General features: G+C 39.3%; 1 protein-coding gene across 2 annotated transcripts in view; it reads left to right on the top strand.

The window, feature by feature from the left end:
- The first annotated feature begins 226 nt into the window (after positions 1 to 226).
- LOC117570714 (mucin-17) overlaps positions 227 to 17,783 on the top strand; it is a 38,971-nt gene continuing 21,414 nt past the window's right edge. The window contains exons 1-3 of one of the 2 annotated variants that reach the window (XM_052004562.1): positions 227 to 422; positions 737 to 802; positions 11,073 to 11,141. The gene's annotated coding sequence lies outside the window, so the exon portion shown is untranslated. The remainder of the gene's footprint in view (positions 423 to 736; positions 803 to 11,072; positions 11,142 to 17,783) is intronic. The other variant, XM_052004563.1, reaches the window with a different exon arrangement.

The raw sequence follows: 17,783 nt of genomic DNA, 5'->3' as shown, positions 1-17,783 counted from the left end.
ATCGTCATCATCGTTATTACGATCATGATGATCATCTTGACCATTTGTGTGCGAGAGTGCTGCGACTGCGCGCGCGTGTTTGTGTGTGTGTGTGTGTTGTGTTGTGCTGTGCTGTGAGTATTCGTTTGGAAGCTTCAACTTTTCTTTCTTGGTTAACTTCTTGGACTTTCTTGCCAACATGTTTAAAAGTCTTTTGGAAGCGCCAAGTCAACAGCAGTCAGTACGCTCTGTGCGCTGCAAGCGTTTGGTACGTTGTAACGGAAGTGTTTTCTTCAGCAAATCAAAAATATCGAAAACAATACGAAAAAAAGGATACGAAAATCATTGCATATAAATCATCTGATTTTGTGCCATGCAAAAGTGCGTGCCGAATGTAACAAGATTTTTAATTAAAAGCCCCTCTCAACACAAACAGACATACGGTAATTGAATAAAATAAAAATATTAAAAAAGAAGAAAACATAACAACAAACAAGAAACGAACAATTACAACAAATACAAAAAAAAAACGAGTAAAAACCAATAAAAAATAAAACACACACGAAACAGTTTAATCGAATTGCATTGTACGGAAAAAAGGAAAAACAGAAACGTATATTCAGCACGTTTGCTGATTTCAGATTGCGGCTCGCGAGTTGTAATTGTTGCCGTTGCCCGTTGTCGTTGTCGTTGTCGTCAGTTATTGTTTATGGATTTGCTGGTATTTTATTTTATGCATTTCCACTCTAACACGTAGGACGAGTGGTGGCAGGAACAGTGGCAGCTTGCTTGATGCCACAACGAGGCAGCGACGCGTCAACAGGTAAGCCTCGCATTCAGCAAGGATTAACTTTGCTTAAACTGTTGAAACAGCGAAAGCGACAGCCAGACAGCCAGATAACACTATGCTAGACCAGAAACCAAACCCAAACCCACACCCAAGCGCAATCCCAATCCTCAACTCAAACGCCAAAACCAAAGTCCAGCAATCACAACAGCAGCAGCGAAGGGCAACAAAAGTGCAACAAAATGAGGCAGAAGAGGACGAAGGGCATTTGTGAGTTGCGAGTGTCGACAAAGCGGATTACTATAAAAATATTTACAAGCCTTGCATTATGATTGTGTATGTGTGTGTGTGTGTGGGTGTTTGTGATGTGTGTGTGTATATGATGTCCTTTTTTCATAACATATTTGTTTGCTGTTTGCTGATGCCGATGCTGATGCTGATACTGATGCCATATTTATTTTCAAATAGCCTGCAACATAAAATGCAGCAACAGCAACAGCAGCAGCTGCTGCTGCAACATTGTATGTTTTGTGGCCCAATACTAAATAGTTAAAGACCAGCAGCGGTAACAAAACTCTCGCATACACACACTCGCACACACCAAGGTGAAAAGAATGAAATGAAAACTTGTATTTAATTAAAGAAAAGGAGCAAAAGCAAAGGTAAAGGCAGCCGCCGCCGAAGCGCAGAACGAGCATAAAAAAACTACACTAAGAACAACAACAAGTGCTGCAACAGCAAAAACAAGTACCACACACACACATAGTCGCACGTGTGTGTAACTGGAAACAAGTTAAAATGCCTCAGCTACATTTGGTCAAGTTTACATGACTTACCAAAGCCTCAACAGAATCAAACAGAACACAAGAGCTGCAGGTTCCCCAACAACAACAACAACAACAACAACAACAACAGCTTTGCTGCCGCTCTGCCTCTGTGTGAGTTGCTTGTGGCAGCAATGTGATTTTAATGAACCTACTAAGAACTTGGCCAACCAGTCGAAACATAAACTAGCTTGGCTTTGCCATAATATTCTATTCAACTCGCTTTTTTTTGTCGTTCATTCTCGTTGTTTTGTTTTCTTTTCGCCCAAAAAAACGTATCATAAAAGGCAGCAAACAATGCGCAATATTTATGCAAGCATTAACAGCCAAAGCCTGGACTGTCTGTCCACTGTCAGGGGGAAGCCAGAAGGCAAGAGCCAGAAGCCAGAGGGACGAGCGACGAGGGTATTATGGCCAGTTTGGTAACAAACTTAAGCTGACAGCGCCAGAGTTTCAGAGTCTGAGTTTGAGTTTCAGTTTGAGATACTTTCTAAATGCGCCTCAGATTAGTGCAGTTTTGTGTTGCTGCTGCTGCCGCTGCTGTTGCTGCAGTTGCAGTTGCCCCGTTGTTCTTATTGCGGTTGATGTTGCGGTTAAATAAATAAGGCAACGACGTGCTCATAGTTTGTGCCACACAGCTCAGCAAACAACAAATTGCAACTGCTGCTGCTGCTGCTGCTGTGACTTGCACAAATGAAATGAAATGAAATTATAGATGCATTCGGGTTCATTCTATTCGCTTTCCAGCCCACTTCCTTTTTAGCTTGGCACACTAAACAAAATGATAATGCTACCATTTGCCACATCTTCAGCTGCTGCAACAGTTAATAATTGCCAGACAGACAGACAGACAAATTTGCTTTGCTTGAATCAAGTCAAACATGTAATGACCGCAACATAGCGGCGCATCTGTAATTTCAGATACTCGCACGAGTATCTTACTATCTATCTATCTACCTATTTAGCTGCACCCTGCCCCTAAGCTTTGCAGCTGCAACTGCAACTGCAACAGCGACTGCGGCTGTAGCAATATCTTTTATTATTGGCAAAACGTGCAACGTGCAACATTTCACAGCCGCATCTAAGTGTTTTTTGGCTTCAGCATTTCTACTTAACCCAAAATGCCAACCAACAAACAAAAAAAGGAAGAAAAATACTCTGACCACGCAACAACTCTCATGACATAATAACCAGTTAAATGCGCCTCTCCTCGCAGATAGGTCAAAGTTAGTGGTAGTTTAATGCCGCTTTTCCTTTAAGCAAACTCAACAGTCAGCCAATTAATTTTGCATTTTTATTAGACCAAATTGAAAATAAATTACCAAAACTTTAATTAGCTTGAATATGTGCCAAAAGTCAATTGTTCTCGAATACCAATTATGTTACGGAAGTTGCAGACTGAATCTCTGCATTGGATGTGAGAGAATCTCTTTGAGAACAGAATTCATATTAATTTAATTAAATATTTTTAAAATCAGTTTACAACATTTCATTGCAAAATATTAAGAACGAAAGGCAATTAAGGTATGCAAGACAATGGAAATGCCTCAAAATGCACAATTTCAACAATCTAGATTGTGGATAATAATTGAGTGAAATTAAAACGCTTCTGATTTATATACACGCTACCCATTGGGTAGAAGGGTATTATAACTTGGTGCCGACAGGAAATGTATGTAACAGGCAGAAGGATGTATCTCCGAGTCTATAAAGTTTTTACATTCTTGATCATCGTCAACATCCGAGACGTTATAGCCACGTCCGTCCGTCTGTCTGTCTGTTCGTATAAACACCTAGATTTCAGAGACTATTAGAGATAGAGCTATTAATTTCGACAGCACTTGTAATGTTTGCAGGCTGATCAAAAAGATTTCAAATATCGTAAAATCGAAAAAAGTGTAATTTCGAAGATAGAGATTGAAATCGGATAAAAATTGTAAAAGTTATTTATGGATAACTTTTGTACGGCAAATTACGTCTACTGATTCTCTCTGATTTTGACAATCTGGTATATTTTGACCTTTCTCCAATAAAGTATTTCAACGATTCGCAAAATATAGCTTTTAGTATATTTTTATTATTTTTGCGGTATATTATTTGGAGTATTTTATGAGTAATACCTCACTGTTTTGTTTTATTCAATAAAGGGGATCTCACAGTCGAGCACACTCAACTGTAGCTTTCTTGTTTGGCATGGCAAAAAGTCAAATGAATATAGATTGCAATTTGGGGAAAAATGTTAACAAAGTGAGTGCCCTATGAGTGTGCGAATACACGAATACGAATACGAGTGTGTACTTGTGACTCTGTGAACACAAGTAGTTTATTCTGTGCCACACTTCCTTTGACTCGACCAACTTCTATTATCTGAGCCAACTTAAATATTGTGTTGCACAGCCTCTCGTTGAAGTTGTCGTCGTTGTCGTTGTCGTTCTAGAAGGCAAATGGAGCAACTTTTGCTGAACAACTTCAACGGCTGCAACAATTTTCTTTTTGTTAATTAAACGCAATTCTATTTATTAGTGCTGTAAGAGAGAGACAGAGAGAGACTAAGAGAGTTGGGCATGGAAGTGGAGACTGTCCGTTTAGATGGCTGTGTGCTCGTTCTATAATTGGCGAAAATTATTTAATTATTATAAAGTGCAGTTTCCCCCAACCCAGAGCTAAAGCTGAGGCTGAGACTGAGACTGAGTCTCAGTTTGCAACAACTTTGTGCTCAGCTTGACTTGGCTTGGATCAACTTGGCTTGGTTTGTTTTCTTGCCATGAGTTTTGTTTTTCCATTCCATTCATTTGTTTTGCTGCTGTTGCTGCTCGTCTTTTTGGGGCCTGAACAAAGTTTTGCTGTCAGTTTATAGCCTCTACCAGAGTGTTTATTTGCCAGCAATTGCTGGCAGTATTGTTGCATTTCCAATGCCATAATTAGACTAAATCTAATTTGCCAATCGCACGCCCTGCATATGCAAACAAACCTCCCATTGAACAATGATGTACTGCATCTGCATCTGCATTTGGGATTTTGAATTTGTATTTCTGGTTTATTTTCGGGGTAAGCTACGCCTCTCTTCTCTGCCCCCCTCCTCAACTGCCTCCCTTCGCGAAGCGTGGTGTAATTAATTTGTGGCGCGCATTGTTGTTGACAGATGAGCGTGGCAGTTGCCACCGCCGATGTTGTCGTTGTCGCTGCTGCTGCCGCTGTTTGTTAACTTGATTAATTAAAATGCAGCAGCTTTTAATGGCAACAGCTCCAACGCCGCCTAGCATGGCGTGCACATTTGCCATAAGTTTGTTATGCGCCAGTTTATCAGCTTCTTATGCAATGAAACAATGTCTTAACTCATCTCAGGCTACGAAGATTTTCGAATGTCTTCAGCTGTGATGAGTAAGAAAGTCTTCAGCCTCACATAATTCCATTCAAGAATCTCGCTACTCAGTCGCAATTATCGAAGAGCTCATAAAGTAGTTACGTTCGAGTCAATTGAAGTTGAGTTCTCTTCAAATGCAAATTTGATTGGCCATTTAAGGTTAAGTTATTGTGCTTTTGCTATTAGCCCGAAATTTAGTAACTAAACTCAACTCGACTCGACTAGAGAGAAAGCCAATCTCATTGCAGGATGTGTCAGAGACAGAAGCAAGTTCGGACATGACTTTAGTTTAATAAATGTTGCTGCTTTGTTCTCAGTTCTCTCACTGTTCTCAGTGAGGGGCATCAAAGTGGCTGCAACTCGTATTGCAGCACATTTTCATTGCCCGTCAGTGGCAGCAACAGCTCGAGCTAGAGCAATGAAAGTATGTTGTTGCTGTTGCTGGTTGCGAGCAGCCGGTTGCACATAGTTTTTGGCTACAGGTTAATTTGAAAGCATCTAAGTTTTTGATGTGCTCAGAGCTCAGAGCTCAGAGCACAGAGCGCAGTGCTTGGAGCAGGGCTCGCTTCAGTTCGGTTCAGTTCGCTTTGCACGAACAACGCTGACGTTGACTTGTGGCCATGTTGCTGGCAGCAGGCAAACATCACACACACACATACACACATAGTACTAGCAGTCAGTCAATGTGCCACATGTCATGGGAACTTTTAGACGACGCGAAACGACGCTCAAGTAGTTTGCAAGCCAAAAAAAAAAAAGTTGTGAAATCATGGGAGTGAAATATTTTACTTTGTTCCATTGCACATTTATTAATAAAGATTTTCTGTTCTCTTGTTCTCTATTTTATATATTTTTTATTTGCTCAGCTAAATTTTTGCATGCACCAGCATCAACATCAACATCAGCAACGTCAAGCAACGGTTTCAACTTTGCACTTGCTACTAAAGAATTTTTAATTTAATTTATTTATTGCATTGGCTCCAAACCCAACGACTCGTTGGCGCTTTGAGCTTGCCACTTTGTTGCTTTATCGCGTGCTTGAGCCAACTCGACACGAATCCGGAGTTTGTCTGCTCACTGCTGTCGGACTGGCTGACTGCATGGCGTATACGCAATGCAAATAATGCTTTTAGCACAAGTACATATTATATTTATTGTATGCATGTATATAATATTTATTTGGAATAATTCATGCGCATCGCTTGTGCTAATGTGATGTGCTGTCCGCTGTCCCCTGTCCGGACGTCTTAACCCTTTTCTTAAACCCTAGTCGGGTCAGTTGTCAGGATGTTCACCAAATTGTGGGCTCATGACTTTGAACTTTTGACGCATTTAACACAGTTTGGTTGTCATAGTTTGTCAGGGACCCAAACACAACATAAATATCCTGACAGTTGGAATATTAATGTTGCATGTTCCAATATTCGAAATGATATTGTTGTTACTTCCAGCTCATGTCTTTTTTACATTTAATCTTCTAATGCCTTTAGTTGTGGCCTGACCTTCAGCTTGTGATGATGATGATGATAATGCTGTTGTAAAGTATTTGAGCATATTTTCCACAGACTTGTTGACAGCGTCGAGAGTTTGAGCTTGGTATGACACATCAACTGAGAGCTGTCCATGTGTCACGCACACATCGCATCGCATCGACCAACGACAATTGATTTTTAATTTTTAATTTACGAGTGAATTGAAGCTCAGTTTACGCGATGGCCACACTCGGATATTTATATTGTAACCGTATTGAAAAAACGTTGCGTATTTTCATTGCCTTAAAATAATAACAGTTTCAACAATATGCCACTCGCATTATTTATGTTGCTTTTTGTGCTCTACTCTCTTCATTTCTGTCGTTGCTTTTTTGTATATAATTTTATGCAATCACTTTCACAATCCATCAAAGGGTCAGAAACACAATATACAAATTGAATTTTCAGCGCTAAAATATAATTAATCATTGTAATTGATTTGCCCATTGTTGTTTTCAATTGTTCAATATTTGCGCATATGTTTAATAATAATAATAATCAAATTATAATACCATCGTTTAATGCGGCTTTTCAAGTATTAATTAACAATTTTATTTGTCAGTTAATAACTCTGCTGCAACTCATAGATAACATACGAGTACATTCAAGCTCAATGTAGTGATTAATATTGTTGACCCCGCCACATGATGTGAACTATAATAATCCTCCATCCATCCATCCATACTGACCAAAGCACAGCTTAATCAGCACTTGAGAGCGCTTTTCAGACCATGTCCGGCGATGGCGATGGCGACGGCGATGGCAGCGGCAATATGCCAAGCTAAACGGAGAGTGCTGTCCATAATCCATTAGAAAAAGTAGCAAATTATGATTTATTGCACTTTCGGGCCAAGGGAAAAATTCATGAAAGCCGCAAAGTGTGCGCAGCAAAGTATGCAGCGTACACTGAGTGCAAAAGTCTTGACCCTTCTTCCCCGTAAGCAAACATACATTTTCTAGGCGAGCACAGTTCAGAAATTAGTTGCAGAACAACAACAACAACAACAAAAGCTAAAAGTTTAGATCATAAAAAAGGGGGAGAGAAAAACGTAGAGTATTTCCTAAGTGCCAAGGGAAGGGGGAAAAATTTGAAACTCTTGTAATAGCCAAAAGTGGAGGCTACTTATTTATGGATTTTGAAACTTTTTAGATGCGTTGCGGCACATTGGGTCTTAAATTAAGTATACGCTGCGTTGTATTGATGTCCATCTTCATCTCCTTCACGCATTGCACATGGCCCAATTAATGCTCTATTTATGACAAACATCAAACAAAACAAACCACAGAGGTCAACACAAATGACTCAATTATACGCATGAGTAATGTGCGTGTGTTTCTTTTGACTGTGACTGTGACTTTGACTTTGGCTTCGAAGTTGGAGTTGGAGTTTGAGTTTCGGAGTTGAAGCCTCTCATTTGGCAGTTTTGGTTTACGCCTAATGAGCAGCAAATTGGGCCAAGTTTATTTTTTTTGGGGAGCTCGATATGCAGCAAGAGGCAAAGAGCTGTGTAACTGCAGCCAGGCAAATAGCTCAACAGCAGCAGCTTTAAGCTCATCGGCAGTGTATTTACAGTTCCAGGGCAAGCAAACAAAATGCCACTTTAGTTAATAACTTTGACCGCAATCCAAGAACTCACTCGAAGCAGAGCAAGTGTCATTAGCATATGCTTAGCACCAGAACCAAATACGAAATACGAAAAATACGAAATACGAAAATACCAAACAAAAATCAAAAGCCAAAAACGAGCCCAGAAACCAGTTTAGACCACCGATTGACAAAAGAAAAATACGAGGAGTCATTCCATACAACTACGACTAAAGTATAACAGCATTTCGTAAATGGGTCAACTCAAAAATTTCCCATTGATCGAGACGCAAGATGGAGATGTAGATGGAGGGAGAGATTCATTTCATTAACACTAACTTGACGAACTATTAAATAAAATTTGCAAGTACTTAGACTCGACTCGACTCGACTACTTAACATACATCCATATAGAAGTTGATTTTCACACGGTTTATCTGCAACTTGATTTATGTGTCCCCTCTCAAGAGACAGAGAGAGAGAGAGACAAGAACAAACTAATTAAAGCCAAGAAAGGTGTGAGGAATGCAGTTGGAAATGAGCACGCATTGCTCAGCCTCTGTGTATCACAGTGTGAGTGCCTCTCTCTATCTCTCTCTCCCTGTGTCTTTCTGTGTGTGAAATTGAATGACTCGACTGAAGCTAAAGTGGAGTTTGCGGCGAAAGGCGCTATAATATATTATAATGACAAAATTACTATATTTAGTATGCTAAAAATCGGTCAAAGTGTCAGTAGGTTGTCGGCAGTTGCCTTCATTAGCACCAGACAAACACACAGACACACACTGGCACACACACTGACACACTCTCACTTGTGACAATAAGATGATATTGCAATTTTTGGCATTAACTTCTTTTCACCCAATGATGAGCAGATGAACAGCCATCAGCCACCTGCCTGCCTCCGGCTAATGTCTGCGGCTACCGGAGGCAGACGACGTTGAAGTGTGCGTGACCAATGTATGAAAATGTGAACAACACGATTTATGAGTATAGTTGGTAATACTCATCGTGTTCATTCTTGTTTTATTCATTTTCTAGCCTAGCAACTTTCATTTTTGCTGCTGCTGATGTTGCTGTTGTGAAGAATATCAATAAACAAATAACATAGCTTGGCCATAATAAAAAGCGTATCGAACACTTCCAATATAGCTTATTGCCATCTCTCTGCTTCGCCTTCTCTACATGTGTGTGTGTGTGTATGTGTTTATGCCACACTTGATTTAGTCCGCTTTGGGTACTCGACGCTCTCCACTCGCCGCCAGTCAAGTGTATAAAGTCATGTTTGTTGTTCTTATGTGTGTGTGTGTTGTCTCTAGTGGATTTTGACGCGATTCGAGAACGAGCAGAGAGCATACTCAAACAACGACTCGAGTGTGGCAATTACAAGTGTGTGTGCCACACAAAATGATGCAAGCATCCAAGTTGCATGCAACGGGGGTAAGCTTCCACTGATTTGCTTCTCACTCGCTCGTTAATTTGACGGTCAACAATTATCGGAGACAAACGATCTCTGGAAGATCTCGAGCCGAAAGTAGTGCGAAGCAGAAGAGAAGAAAAGAGACAAGAACATCGGGAACATTGAGAACAACACACGAAACACACACGATGATTATGTTCGTTTTCGGTAACGTTATAAAAATTGAAAGCTACGCATTCAGGTGACCCACATTTGGTCCGCAGCAGCAGCAGCAGCTGCTTGTCTGGCGTGTTTTTGGTGTTTGGCCATCGGCATGTTCTGTTCCCGTCAGTTACTTGGCTTGGACATTTGCCCCAAACTGTCGATGTTCGTTCCGTCTTTAAGAAAATGGCAAATGACCAACAAAACAGTAAGAGCAACAGCAGCAGCGTTGCCGATGCCGATGCCAATGCCGATGCAGAGATCAAACTGGCATCCAGTTTGCTTGTTACTGCTGTTGTTGTTGTGTTGTTTTTCGATTCTCTTCTTTCATTTTGGCATGAAATCAATCTCTTTTTGGCCCATTCACATTCCCGTTCGGGTTCGTTCTTGTGTGCCATGGTCTTCTCTCATTTTTGCTTGCAGCCCAATTTGAGTACACACTTTTTTATTTGGCTTTTTATTTATTTTGCGCTTTACATATACCCTGCATGTAGTTGAGAAATGGGTGTCATAAAGTCGATTATAAAGCTGCAATTGCTAAATTTATGCAAATATACAAATCAGTTGCAAGTTGCATAGAATTTCAATCGCATGAAATCACAAATGGAATATAAACTCTGAATTATAATGATTATGCAAATCAAAAGGATAATCTTGTAATAGTGTTGAAAGTAGTTTGAAAAAGTCAATCACAGAGTATCTGTGAATTGAGCTCTTTTTTGACTAGAGCATTCTTATTTGCTTTGTTCGTGTATAATTTTTTTTCTTGCTTTTTCTCTTTTGATTTTTGATCGTCTTTTGCACGCGTACCCGTCTGGAATTTTAAATAATACATTTGACGCTTTCATTTTAGCTAAAATGCTGAAGGCACAGCAGCAATTTTATTAACGCCTACCTTTTGTGCTTTGCCTTCCTTTATTTTGTATTTTTTTTTAATTTTTTCTTCTTGTGATTTTACTTTTGCTGAGTGCGATGATTTGTGTGTGCTGATGATTTGTTGGTCGTTCCGTTTGCTTGTTGTTGTTGTTGTTGCTGTTGTCCGCTGTATCTTTCAGCCAGTCTTAATGTCATCATTAACTTTTGGCCATTTTTCCATTGAACTTCAATTAGTTACGCCCGACAGTCGCATTTCCGCAAGCAGTTTTAGATAGAAACTTTTTCCTCCTTTTTGATTTTGATGTTATTTGATTGGAAAGTGTCGCAATTAAAATTTAATTGGCATGATAAAGAGCAGCGGTCAGCGTTGATTGACACGTGCTGTGGCTAATTCATTTTCAGTTGTGTGTAACAAATTGATTTTACAAGCTTAATGCACATTGTACATTGCAGTATATTATGGAAATTACATTTCTCTTTATTCTCTTCTTTATGTATTTGCAGCTGCATGTGATTTCCAATTGAAATGCTTGGACTATCGAACAATTAACTGCTAACTGTTAACCATATTTGGTAAGTGTACACATTGAAAATTAATTTGGACTTTGCGACAAACTCAGAAGCTTAGGTCAATATTAAAATCCAAACGTATTTGCATTCATACATGCATATTTCAGCAATGCCACATTTATGACAATTATTTTGGCCAAAATTGAGTGTTTGACAAATGTGAATATGCACCGCAGTTTATTTGCCAATTCTAAATATGAATTGACGTTTATATTGAACACAAATATGAAACCGAATAATTACAAACGAATCGCACATGCTCTAACTTTGGTGAAAAATTGCGATAGGCAAATATCGAATTTTGTTTGTGATTGCGATGTAGAGTGATGCGATAGGCAAATATCGGATTTAATTGTATCGATTTGCATGCTCTCCAAGTCTATTCGACATGTTATAATCGATAACAATAACAAGCGCCTATTGGGTTGCACTCTTTCAAAGTCTGATTGATATGTTACTATTGCTTTGTTACCAAAAAAATGCAAAACTTTTGCATCAACTTTTATAATTTCAGTTCATAAAAACTGTGCTTAAATGCCCCGCTAAAAGATTAATTAAATGTCGCTTAAGCCAGAGCAAAGCCGGATATGGCCAGCTGTTTATAGGATTTTCCAAAGCTCGTTCTATTCGGAACATATGTACATATTGTATTTATAGAGCCAACTGCAATATATGTATGTATGTATTTTTATCGTATGTATGTAATTTCAAATACAATATATTCGTCGAATGGATGATTGGCTTGCAGCTTTGGTTTAGCACATGCCAAATTTTATTTTTATCGAAAGTTGTTGGACCATTGGCAACAGTTTTAGGAACCTTTATTGAAAAGCAACGAGCAAGAGCGCTGCCAACAACGAATATTATTTGAAATAGCCTGTGTGGAGGCAACAAAATAAACAAATACTATTCGTTCCCATCGCATCTAAATACGGTAGCCGAAAAAAAGCGAAAAACAAAACTTTTACAGAATCAAACAATATTCGTTCATTGAGCTTTTAAGCCGCTAAGAGCTAAGTACCGACTGCCGAGTACTGAGTACTGGAGTCCTGGAGTACTACATTCCGTATACCAGACTATGATGACAGGCGAGCACATGTCATTTTTCAGTTGAATTTACTTTGATGTGACGACAGCAGCGGCGACGGCACATTGCGCAGTCAAAATAAATATAAAAAACGTCGGCCATTCATGGTCGTGATTTTGATGTCGACGTATAAATTGTATAAAATGTGCAAAGGACTTTTTAATATTGGCCCCCAAAAAATAAACTGAATGCCCAACAAAGAGACTGTGTAATCGATACACATATGCTCGGAGTTCAGTGTTAAAAAAAAAAACAGAATGAAAAAATTGAAAAATTTCGTATATGATATGTGAATAGCGGGCTTATTAACTGTGAGTCCCTATTGAATGCGATTCGATTTACAAATAATTGTTGTTTTTATTATCAGATTACAGATTACATTTCTTTTGAATAGGTAGAATCACATTAGCATTATATTTATACACGTATTGAAATTCACAAGTGGTTTTCATCGTGACACAGATCCTGTAACTATTTCCTAATCACTTGAATCACAATTTATGCGACTAGTGAATAACTAACCAATACATTTTCTATATATATCGCACTATGCCTGACTGATTTGACGAGTTGGCTCGTAAAGTTTATTGCATTGCTCGATTTTTAATTAAATTTCTGGACTGGTGAACCATTCAGCAGTATATCATATTTTCGCATCCCTCCGCCGCATCCACATCCACATATTTGAGGGCAAAATTCAGCATATTGCGGTTGTTCGGTTATTGGGCTGTTCAGCTGTTCAACTATTCGGGGATTCGGTTATTCCGCTTGTATGCCAAAGCTAATACAACAAATCAATGGAATTTTGCATGCATATTTAAGCACTTGTGGTGCATCCTCTTGCGCTATTGACAGAGTCCAAATAAAAATTGAGAGAGCCACAGAAAAAAATATAGCAAAAAAAGGAAAAAAGAAGGTGTTCGCATAAATGGGAAATGCACTAACGAACTGTTAGATTTACATACAAACTGAACAACTATGCATATTAAGCATTTGGGAGCTGGCAACAAAAAATCGACACTATAACTATTCATGTTTAATGCGAGATTCGTTTGTTATTGTGGCTAATGAAGCTATTAGTGTTGGCCTTGTTATTGACCAGTCAACGTTCAGGCTATACATTTTCCTTTCCTTCCCCATCTATTTGCCTGTTTTTTCTTTTTGGTCATTTTATCCATTCGACTGACTGCCACAGGAAATGCCCATTTTCCGCAGCCAACAACAACACATCAGAACAATTTTTTTACTTGATTTGCTCGCTCAGAGCACAGAGCTCGAACAGCTCACAACTCACACAGCTCTCGGCCAAAAGTCAGCTTCAGAGAACCTATAACCAAAATGCTGAAAGTTTTTTGCCCGATGTGAAGAGGGATGAAAAGGGGGAGCAAGAGTTGATGCCAGTTGGCTGATTTCTGTAGCATTTCCGTTGTGTTTCATTTTAATTTTCATACTCAAAGTGCTTTGACCATTGTGAATGGCGCGCCGAGAATGTAAAACGAAATCAAATGGAATGAAATAAAATAAAATGTTTGACTATTGGCGGAAGTGCGCCATAAGTTTATTTCTTGTGCGCGCCATTTTGTTTACACATATTTTCCACAGCATGTTTCGAGGCGAGAGTGAATGAGAGATGTGTATATACATATATACGTATACGTATATAAATGTGTATATATGTATGTGAGAGGGGGAGCAAAAGGAATACAAGTGTAACTGGACATTTAGTTTTGAGTTCGACAGTTGGCACTGAGTTTGTATTTGCGGCACTTATTGCCTTTTATACGCCATAATGTAACGGAAATTGTTCAACTTTTTAAAGATATAAATATTTAATTCAAATGTCGCTTTCAACGGTTTGCCCAAGTTTCAGTTTCGGCTCAGTCCAGTTTTCTAGCTTCAAGTTCGCAATGCCAGTCCCTGACCCAAACATAAAGCGAAACTGTTGCTGCTGCTGCTGCTGCTGTTCTGTTCAATTTACTGTTTGAACTTTCACAAGTGCCACGCCCCCCTCAGTACTTTCAGTAGCCCCCAAGAGCCTGGGCTGGGCTCAGCTCGGCTCGGCTCGGCAGCAGCAGCAGCTGCCAGCAAGCCATTAATATTTTTCAACTATTTGCATAAATTAATGTGCGCACAAAATGTTGCCAAAATATGCTCACTTACGAGTAGCAAACCTCGCTTTTGTGTGTGTGTTGTGGGTGTGTGTTGTGGGTCAGTTGGTTGTGCGCGTTTTAATAGCGATTTAAAGCGTTGCTCTGTTTGAATTTTAGTTAAGCACAAGCAAAACTTTTGCCATATGAATTTGAAATGCAATTGCACATAAACCTCGGGCCCATATTATTCCTACAACTTCAAAAAGTTTATTCCACACACACACACACACACACATACATATAACATATATTTTAATACCACATGCACACACACACACATATTTTGTGGGCGCAGGACATATGCAAAATGTGGGGCGGCGTTAATTCGCAATTAGTTACAGGCAGCACTCGCTAAAGGTGATGCGGAAAGTCTAACGTCAGCTGTTGCACTGTTCCCCCTCAGCTCTTTCGCATCCTAAATCTCTCTGTATGCAGCTCAAATTTATAGAACGTGATGGAAAGTTTCAATTTTGCCATTAAAGCTTAGCGCAAGAAAGGGACAGAGCAAGGATAAAAGATAGGGAGAGAGAGAGAGAGAGAGATGGAAACTGAATGGAATTCATAATTAGGAAAAAATACGTGTTTCAACTTTATTAAAACCTTTTATTAAAATGCAAATATTTTGTCAATTTGTTTATATTTTTTTGGTGTTAATAATTAATGCACGATTACCTTATTTGTTAAGTGCATCTATGAAAAAATATTAAAATGGCTGTATTTTTATAAATGTGTTGAATATTATTTGAAAAACTTTATTTCTTAAATAGATGAATTTAAAAAATATTTGGAATTAAGGAAATATCTTAAATTGGGAATTGTTTAATAGGGGAATTTGCAAAATAGTTAGAGTAAATGTAATTTGTTAAATATGAAATTAAGTTAAATGGAACAAAGTATTGAATAGAAAATGAAACAAAATACAAAATTACACAGAACCGTAAAACGTGCTTAAAATCAAGAATAAAATCATAAATCAAGATTATATGATGTCAAAATTGAACCAAGAAGGTTTATTCTTATATCAAAATCAAAATAATAATAATTCTAGATCTTCCATTTCTAAAATTCAAGATTTTAATCTTCTTTCAAGAATGGAGAAATCTGAAAATTGAACTAAGAAGGAAAATCTTAAAACAAGATTTAGATCAAGATTCTAAAATTTAGATTATCAACAATAAAACAAACAAAATAGATTTGTTTATGTGTTATTTTAAATATATTTACTTTTATATATATATTATCTATGACAATTATAAAGTTAATTACACCACTACGGAGAATATGGCTTCAATATTAAAATGAATTGAGATTTGTATTAATTGCGAATTAAACAGCTTTGGATTTCTTAACCCCAAAATTCAATTTGCACCCACACACACACATACACATGCACGTACAATGGTGTGCGGTGAGAATGTGTGTGTGTGTGTGTGTGTGTATGTTGGAAAATGAGTTGACTGGTAATTGAGTTTTTAGTAGCTGTTAGCGGTGCAACAGCAGCTCTTTGCGCCACTTAGTGGCAAAGATGCGCATACACACTCAAACACATGCATGCAAGTGCTTACTCTGTGTGTGTGTGTATGTGTGTGTGTTTTACTGTTGGACCAGCATCGGCAGCAGCAACTCGTGCCAAACAGCAGCAGCAGCAGAAGGTGCATTGTTGCGCAAATTAACTACATACATATGAATGTTTTCAGCAGTGTGTGTGTGCGTCTGTGTGCCTGTGTACATAGAGCACAGCGTGCATACACGCATACACACACACACACCCTCACGTTGGCATTGCCGAAAATCACGCTTTTGCAGCTGCAGAAATGCAAGTTAAAGTTCCTCAGAGGCGCAACCAAATCAAATTTGCACCAAAAACCAAAGGTAAACTTTGAACGCTCGTGGCGGACATTTGTCTGGCACATACATATCTATGCGTATACACACACACGTGAGTGCAGCCAAACACTCATGCAAATTCTCACGTCGCTTATTTGGTAATTTACGCGAGTGCGAAAATGCGTTGTCTGTTTGCCTAACAAGCCGTATGTACACACACGCATACACACACACACGCACACGTGATTGTGGGTGTGGGTGTCTGTGTTAGCCAAAAGTTCATAAACTTGTACACACACACTCACCGGAGAGCAGACGCTCCCACACACAACAGTACTGTAGTAGCAACTTAATTAAGTTATCAAGACATTTTGGCTCAAAAGTTTGTGGCCCAAAACTGCGGCCAGAACGGAACTGCATTTTGTCAGCCGCAATAAATTCGCATAATAAATGGGCAGCAGCGTTTAACTGTTTAACTGTGTCAACAGCGGTGCCAGCAACAGCAACAGTAGCAGCAGCAGCAGTCTGTGTGTTGCACGTCCACAAAATCTTGGCATGCAGAGTCACCCCATCAAAAGCAACAAAAAAAATGGAAAGATGGAGAAAAAATGAAACCATGACACCTGCAACCAAAATGTTAAACAGCAGGCAAATGTCCAAAGAGATGCACAAAAGTGGCCAGAAGGACACGGGCAACTATTGCTGCTGCTGTCGTTGATGTTGCTGCTGTTGCTGGCTGCGATGGACGTCAGCAACACTGCACTGAAAATAACAAAAATTATGCTAAATAGGTAAAGCAGCTTTCACGAAACTGAAACTCAACCTCGAGCAGTAAATTATGAGTGAGGGTGGTTGAGTGCTTGGGTGGTTGGCTGCCTAAACGGCAATGTCAATGCGGGTCAGCAGCGACAGCAGCAGCAACGATGAGTCAACAGCACAAAGCAAAGTAGGGCACAGAGTCTTGCTGCTGCAACAGCTACGAAAAACTACGAGAGATAGACAGACGCATGCCACATAGAGATGGCAACGTGTGACGACGACACTCAACACTATCGCACAAACACAAATAATGCTCGAAAGACGCAACACAGAGTGCCACAAATTGATTAAAAACAGGCAAAGCAGAGGCAAACAAAATCAGTAGCAACGCATGGCATAATTAAAAGACAACATGCTTCAACTTCAACTGGCGCTAAGCAGCTGCCAAGTATCGAAAACAACTTTAAGAGCATATTTTTGGGGGCACATTAAAGGGGCCATCATTAAGGCCAGTTGCCTGTGCACAAATCTTATTCACACACTCGCATTCACTTTTGGCAACGTTGTTGCCGTCGTCGTATCTCTCGTGTTGTAAAATGATATGCGGTGCGGCAAAAGTTCCTCTGGGTATTTGTCAACAGTTGCCAACGACTGAGCAACGGAGCGACTGAGGCAGCGGCAACAATTGTGGAGCCCAGCAAATAGAATCTTATCTGCGTGGCACGCGTTTAAAACTGCCATTGCCAGGACGACAGGACACCTCGGTTGGGCAGCCAACTTAGCCGAATGCTAAGGCGCACCAGATTTCAGATTCCTGCATGA

The sequence above is a fragment of the Drosophila albomicans genome, chromosome 3 (genome assembly GCF_009650485.2).
Source record: "Drosophila albomicans strain 15112-1751.03 chromosome 3, ASM965048v2, whole genome shotgun sequence".
Lineage (NCBI taxonomy): Eukaryota > Metazoa > Arthropoda > Insecta > Diptera > Drosophilidae > Drosophila > Drosophila albomicans.
Note: the sequence above shows the minus strand (reverse complement) of the source record. Positions and strands in the feature narration are given on the sequence as shown.